General features: G+C 39.2%; 1 long non-coding RNA gene across 1 annotated transcript; it reads right to left on the bottom strand.

Annotated features, from left to right (window-relative positions):
• Positions 1-2,391: 2,391 nt before the first annotated feature.
• On the bottom strand, positions 2,392-5,206 carry LOC143418514 (uncharacterized). The gene is made up of 3 exons (XR_013098504.1): positions 5,056-5,206; positions 4,739-4,807; positions 2,392-4,647 (listed from the first exon to the last, which is right to left on the bottom strand). It is a non-coding gene; the product is annotated as an uncharacterized LOC143418514 (long non-coding RNA).
• Between the last annotated feature and the right edge of the window lie 2,613 nt (positions 5,207-7,819).

Raw genomic sequence — 7,819 nt, forward strand, 5'->3', positions numbered from 1 at the left:
CTCCCTGGTTTGGAAATAAGCTGTTTCTGATGAGACTTACATCATCTATGTGCCCTGGGTTTCTGACTCGCGCACTCTCCCCTTGTATCTAAAGAACCAGCCTGTATAGTAAGACATTCGCACCAGCGTGTCTACATATTCACGAACAAAAACATCACAGTGCTGTTGGTTTGACTGTTGCCACTCGCCAAAATAATTTGTGTCAACAGCTGATTGTCAATGAAGGAAAAAATAAGTAGCTATAGTTAAATGTAAGTCAAAAGAAACTAAATTGAAAACACTTAAAAACAGTTGTGTGCCTAATTACTCTGGCTTTGTTATCTGTCATGTTTTAGCATGCATATATTTAATATCAACTGCTTATAGCTGTAAGTTCAGTTTTATACAGACAGTCAGACAATTTAGTTGTGGTGAAAATACAATATTTAAGTGTGTATGATTTATTAATTGCATTTTTTTCTTCAAGGTTAATCATCAAGGTAAGTAAATCCCAAATGTACTGTTTGGGAAAACCTGCAGTCTGTTGAGACTGAAGAAGTCACTTGGATGAGTGACAAAACATTTGTCTCACTGAAAACACTATGCGCAGATGAACACAATCAGCCTTTTGGGCTATAGTTACCAATTTGTACATTGTTTCCTTCTTTATCTATGCTGAGTTTTCAGTTCTCTGAGTCATATCAAAGTGTTTTAGTATTTGGTTTTAATGACTTATGAAAAGGAAAAAAGATACAATCTCTGACATCTTCAGTATTCTAATTATTTTTTCATAAACTATAAACTACATTCACTCCTACAGGAGAAAGCTAAGTGCCCCAAAGAGAGAGTGGACCTTTCTGCTGCCACACAGAGGTCTCTGGACAGGAAAAAGAAGTTTCTTTAGGGTTGGTGAATCTCCAGCACAGACTAAAAAGATGCAGCAGAAGCCAAAAAGCCCCACTACCAACAGGTGTGAAACACGGCTGTGGGATGTTATTACTTTTTTGTTCATTTTGTGTTTCCCTTTATGCAATTTCCAGATTATATTCTCCAGAGGTTATTACATACATTCAGCATTCCTTTCCTAGAGTCTTGATGCCAAGCCAAGGACAAACGGTTTGTGCCCCCAGGACAGTTTAACCGTCAGGGGCAAGTCTGTACTGGTACAACGGACTGTACAACTTTATAACACAACACTTTCCTGAAGTCAATTTCTAGATAATCCTTCTTTCTAAGCTCATTGCCCACCAAGGTTTAAACAATTTTCTCTATAATTAATTATAATTCTAACATCATTTGTCACATATTCACATAAAATGTCACATAAAAGTAGCAATTTTCAGGCACAACCTTGTTTCAACGTATAGACAAAGATCTTTGTTTACACTCTGGCATGCTGTTACATTAATGTAGCTTCACACGATGCACAGCAGGCATTCAGTGTGGACTTTGTTTCAGAAATGACTGAAGAATAAGAAATTGATGAGACCAAGAAACAATATAAGACATTTATATAAAAAGTATTTCTGTAATATTGTGTGAATTGATGCGTTCACTGCAGCACCACGCTGATTTCATATTTGTGCACTTGTAGCATTCAGTGTTGAGTTTTTTCTCCCACACTGCCATGTGTGTCTTTTAAACAATGTTTGATTTAATTTAAAATGTCAGATTGTTTTTTCTTTTTAGTTTTAGGTCAACTTACAGCATCAGTCTATATACGAGCTTCTTTTCTGTTGTTTGCTTCACCGATGGTTCATGACCCGGTAAACATGTTTAACATGGTATTAAACAAGGATCCTACTTAGATATTTAATTCTGGCCTATGATAAGGTAATAAAGCCACATATGAACAGTGGTCATGTTTATTTTTCAAAAATCTCTAAAAATTATTTACTGTATTTACACATCCTTTTTTTTTTTTTTGTTGTTTAGGAACGACACTAAAATTTGAATTGACTCTGAATAGCAGCACAAATCCAGAGTGAAGAAGGAGGCCAAACAGATTTTTCAGGCATATTTAAAGTAATAAGACTTTAATTATAATCATTTTTATGTAGCAGGATACAAACATTCTTGAGCAAATAAATCTGTATTATATTCAATAGACTTGCACACATTGCAACATTAAACAGAATAAGTCTCATCAGCCATTACACAATAATATGAGGTAATATGAAGCTTTATGATCTGTTATCTCAGTAATAGCAATCTGTATCAGGATGCAGTAAACCACATTGATCCACTCACCCCGGATTTTTAGCGTTAATTCACAAAATGTTTATGTGTCACAATAATTTGCATTTCAGTTTGAATAGAGGTAAACTGACATGTATGATAAATACGTAGTGAATACAGAGTTGGGAAAGGCAAGCTTTTGGCTGTTTACCAATCACTCCATAATTTCCTCCATATACAGATAATACACATACAGTACTGAGTGATATAATCCTACATTACACTGGCTACATTATGTCCACACTGTCACACCAAAAGAAAACGTAAGCCACAGATCTCGCACACATATGAACAAAATGACTCCAAACTCCTTTGAAAAAACTTCATCATCGTTCATTTTTCCAAGATTTTCACTGTAGTAAAAACAGCCATGTGCCATGATATACAAGACAGAGAAAGCACCTTAGCTGTGCTGGAACTTTAATATCTTTCATATGAGTTTGGTAAAGGCACCAGCCAACCATCCACATACATGCATTTACACCTAACATCCCTCAAAAAGAAGGCTTTGAGCTGAGTTATCCTTTCCACTTTCACAAAGATAGTCCTTGATGCACTGTCAGGAATCATCCTGCTGTCCTCTGCATCACGTTTGATATAAAATAGCTGGACCACAATGACTGAAATAGTCGAGCACACACAGTTGGATGTGCAAACACAGTTCTCTTTAAACCTGACGATGAACTGTATTTCTCCATAGCAGCCATTCTTGAGTTTTATGACACAGTCTGTTCTGTCTGCCTCTTCATGGTTTACAGAGTAAACAGTATTTCTGTTGATGAAGCTGTCAAAGGCTTCCACTGATCTGAATGAAACAGGTCGATTTAAGAGCTCTTCTATTGCTAGTTTTATGGATCCTGTGATATCCAGATGCCGTGAATTTCCAAGCAGATTGTAACAATCAGTGGTTTCATTTACTGGTGAAATTCTGGCTAACGGAGAATTTCCGTTAGAAACAAGGGAGCGAAGGTGACTCGGCAGGCGCTGCCAACGGAGAAACTTGTCTTGAATTTTTTGAGGATTGTAGTTTATGTTGCTAAGCAGTGCCCTTAAATTTGCGCTGTTCTTCTCAAAACTGAATGCTGATGTTGCCCAGAGAGGCCCCCAGTTACGCACACAGTCAGCTAAGTGGATCAACTGATGGCAGTTGAATGAAACGTTTTCTTCACCATAGAGTTCTTCCATGTTTCTAACAAAGAGTACCAAGTTCTCATGGGCCAGCTGAAGGTCATTTTGGGAGACTGATTCTTGTAGCAGAATGTGAATGCTGATCGACAAACAAAAAAAATGCTGGAGAAATGAAGGCTGAAGGATGCCTGGTAGGACACTAACAGCATAAAATAAAAGGAAAGCTCGCCACTCAGATGCTTTCCAAGAGTCCCGACCCTTCAGTGACTGTAGAGATCTGCTCATTTCTGATGGAGGCTTTAACATTCGGAGATAAGAGTCCATCTGTGAAATCTGTTGACCTACATACCAGGCTTTCTTGGAGTTCTCTGAGTTCAGCCACAATCCAATAAGTTGCTTAGTCACACCAACTAAAACTGAGTGCATATATTCTGGTACAAATCCAAACACAATGTCAAACAAAGGAAGTCTGGAAAGTAAGTACATTCCTTTTACACCATACTCTGAGGTGTTTTCAACAAACATATTTTTTGATCTTGATGCTTGTTTAGTTTCATCATATCGGTATGACCTCACAGAGCCAGAGCCTTTTGGTACCACTGTGCCAGGGTGTAAACACCAGTCACAACCATATTCTCCATTGAATTGTTTGCAATTCCGGAGAAGTGGCCTCGCCACAGCGTCAGAGGAGCAAACCAAGCAGAAGACTTTTGATGAATGAAGAGTGCCTCTGCTGTCTCTCCACTGAAATGGATTTTGGGCTAAATCACAACATTCATCCACAAATGGTTTCAGAAATGTGTTCATATGAGGTTTTCCTTGGCCAAACCAAAATCCAGCAACTATCATATTTTCCTGTCTTTGTGTGTAAGGAAGTTCATTAATAACAAACTGAAGGGGCCAAATTGAGTATCTGGTTGTGCTAAAAATTGGTACTTCATCAAAATTCCATGTCAGTGTGAGATCATCTGCAGCTAGTTTACCCTCTCTGAGGAGATTCTGGTACATCATCCCATCCATCACATCTTTGATGTTATCATGCTCATCTTTAACTGTTTTAGGTAACAACTCAGTGCTGTAGTTCTCAAGGATACCTTTCAGAAGGTTTTTCAGGGATGAGTACAGAAAGAAGTTTCCATTTTGAATGCTGCTTGCTTTGTTGAACACTGAGGCACAGTGAGAACAACAAGAATCAGGATCGTTTCCCATGAAGTTTTTACACTCTTGACAGTAAAACATTGTAAATGTGGTTGGACTTTGTCCTTGTGTCACTGTTGCCCAGGAGCGAATTGGTTCGTTACTCTGAAAAGACAAACAAACATGTGTTTTATATACACAAATAATATTGGGATAACAACATGACTTGAGGAGAAACATCAATATTCCTTCTTACTGTGTCACTGCCTCTGTCAACTGCTGAAGCAGACTCCAACTGAAATGGAAAAATGTTGTGGTCCTGCATCTAAAACAAGGCCAAAACATCAGCCAGGCCTACCTATACTCTTAATATTTCATATTCACTTGATGAAGGTGCATTTCAGATATTTATATTAAACTAATTTGAAGCAGTTTGCATTTGTTAGCTTCATTATTTATTGCTCCTCTTAATGCAGCATTATGGAGACAAAATGTTTGTCTGCAGATAAAATCATTGTAAATCACTGGATCTTCAACCAGTTTAAAAATATTTTTTCTGACTTCCTTTCTTACCGTGTCTTTGCCATCTGTTGTGTCAGACGCTGAAGAAGATTCCAAATGTTGAGGAAAAATGTTTGGCTCCTGCGTGAAAACAAATACCAAATAATTATCCAGACAAGGCACAGGCCTTCATGTTGTTTACTCACTGTCATGATTCGGCCGTGTGGCAGGCAGGATGAGGACCCAAATTGCAAACTCACAGACACGGGGGATAAACTCAAAATGCAGCTTTATTGCTGACAGGTGATAAACAATAACGATGATACAAAAGCAATACAAAACTACACTAAACTGGGAAAAGCTAAAGTAACATATACCGGAAGACACGGGGAGAACCACACACGGCATGAGGGAGAACGCGACGCCGAACAGAGGGAGACTCAGACAGAAATACACAGAGGGTAAACGAGGAAAGTGGGCACACACGGGGAACACAGGTGATACTGATAATCATAACGAGACAGGGCGGGGTGAACTGAACATGACATGTACAGGCACAGAGGTTCAGACAGGAGGAGAGAGAGCACGGGGAAAACAGACATAACGGGCTGGGGAAACATGGAATAAAACATAAGGAGAGACGAGGGCTCACAGATACACAGAGGGGCACACAGGGGGTAAAAGCCATGAAGGGAAAACACTTAGGGAACAACACAACAGGGCAACTCAGAAAACATGGCCTAAATAAGGAACGAAATACAAAAATACAAGGAACTAAGAATACTGGGCCCACATGGCCCAGGACCATGACACTCACAGTTTGTGAAAAACAGTTGAGCTGTGTTGGAGAATTCTGCAGAGGACTTAGGTAAACAGCTAACCTGGTTCACTTTGCTCATATTGACACCTGTTTTACTCTAAAGATATGAGTCCTTGAATCAATCAAAATGTATTTTTATTAGTGCTGTCAGCATTAATCTCTTTAAAATGACGTTAACGCCATAATGTCATTTTAACTTAATGGCGTAAGCGGTTAGCCTGTTATTGTTTAGCGGCGTCCAGCTCCACGCATGGGGAGCTCCGCGGTAACCAGCTAACGTAGATTTGCTGCGTTAATGCGGCTATGGCGTCAATGTCATTTTAAGTCTGACATCATGTCAAGTTCAGGGTTCATTTTAAGATTATAATCATGACCTATAGGGCCCTGCACGGTGTAGCTCCAACTTACATCAGTGATCTTCTTCTGCCTTATCGCCCCAGCAGGTCCCTGAGGTCTTGTGACCAGGGACCTGTGATAATAGTGTCACAGGACATTCACAGACACATTTACACCTAACACCTTTCTAGAAAAAGGCTTTGAGTTAATTTGCCCTTTCCACTTCCACAAAAACAGTCTATAAAGCACTGTCATCTTGTTGTTATTAATACATTGTTTGTAATATATAGCACCTTTTCACCAAAGCAATCGTCAGATAAGATATTCATTTTTGACAATCTAAGACTTTTTTCAGTATTATGAATATGTTCTCATAAATTATAAAGTCTAAGGAGCTTAGAAAGAAAAGCATCTGGACTTCTTTAAGTTGCTTGAAGACATTTCACCTCTCATCCGAGAAGCTTCTTCAGAGTCCCAGATTTAAGACCAATGGGAGTGTCCCCCATGGGTGTAAAGGGAATCAAAACTGGATTATAGATGGCAGACAGTTGTAGACCGTGTCGTAAGCCACCGCCTCTGTTTACCCTCTGCTTTACCCTCTGTTTACCCTCTTTGAACAGAGGCGGTGGCTTACGACACCAATTGTCTGCCATCTATGATCCAGTTTCTAGATCCCGTGCCTATGCACATCCTGGTTCTTCTGACTTCAGGAGATCACATGATAGGGTGGGGCTTGGTTTCACAATGAGTTCACCCGAAACTTTGGCTGATTGTGACCAACACCTGTTTTCACACCTTGGCTCATGTGATTAGGTAGAGGATCAATAAGGGGTCCATGTCCATTTTAGGGGATACTCCAATAGGGCTTGAATCTGGGACTCTCCACCATTTGACCCAGGAATGAGAGGTGAAACATCTTCAAGTCCAGACGTTTTTCTTTCCAAGGTCCTTAGACTACGATGACCTGGATGGCTGAGAACCCCCACAGACATAAACTATATTCGCTCCTCCAGGAGAAAGCTAAGTACCCCAAAGAGAGAGTGGCTCTTTCTGCTGCCACACAGAGGTCTCTGGACAGGAAAAAGAAGTAAGAAATTAAAGGGAAACACATGTTTTTATGGTAATGCTTTTTAGATCGAGTGATTAGTGGTGTATGTGGTACTGGAGTTGGTGAGTCTCCAGCACAGACTAGGAAGATGCAGCAGAAGCCAAACTGCCCCACTACCAACAAATATGATATTACTTCATTATTACTTTTAATTGATTCTAAATTTCACTTGATGTTATTTCTAAATGATTGTCCTCAAAAGTTATTTACATACATTCATTACTCCTTTCCTAGAGTCTTGAAGCCAAGCCAAAGACAACATGTTTGTGCCTCAGGACAGCTTAACCGTCAGGAGCAAGTCTGTACCGGTACAGATTGTAAAACATCTATTATAACACACCCATTGCCTGAAGTCATTCTTTCTCAGTACATTGTCCACCGAGGTTTCAATATTTTTTATTATAATTAATTATAATTATAACATAATTTGTCACATATTAATAAAAGTAGCAGTCTTCAGACACAACCTGCTTTCGACGTATAAATAAAGATCTTTGTTTACACACTGGCATGCTGTTACATTAATTGTAAGGGGCAAGTTTGTACTTGTCCAGTAATTATTGTACCAGTAT

This window comes from Maylandia zebra, linkage group LG4 (genome assembly GCF_041146795.1).
Source record: "Maylandia zebra isolate NMK-2024a linkage group LG4, Mzebra_GT3a, whole genome shotgun sequence".
NCBI classification, from domain to species: Eukaryota; Metazoa; Chordata; class Actinopteri; order Cichliformes; family Cichlidae; genus Maylandia; species Maylandia zebra.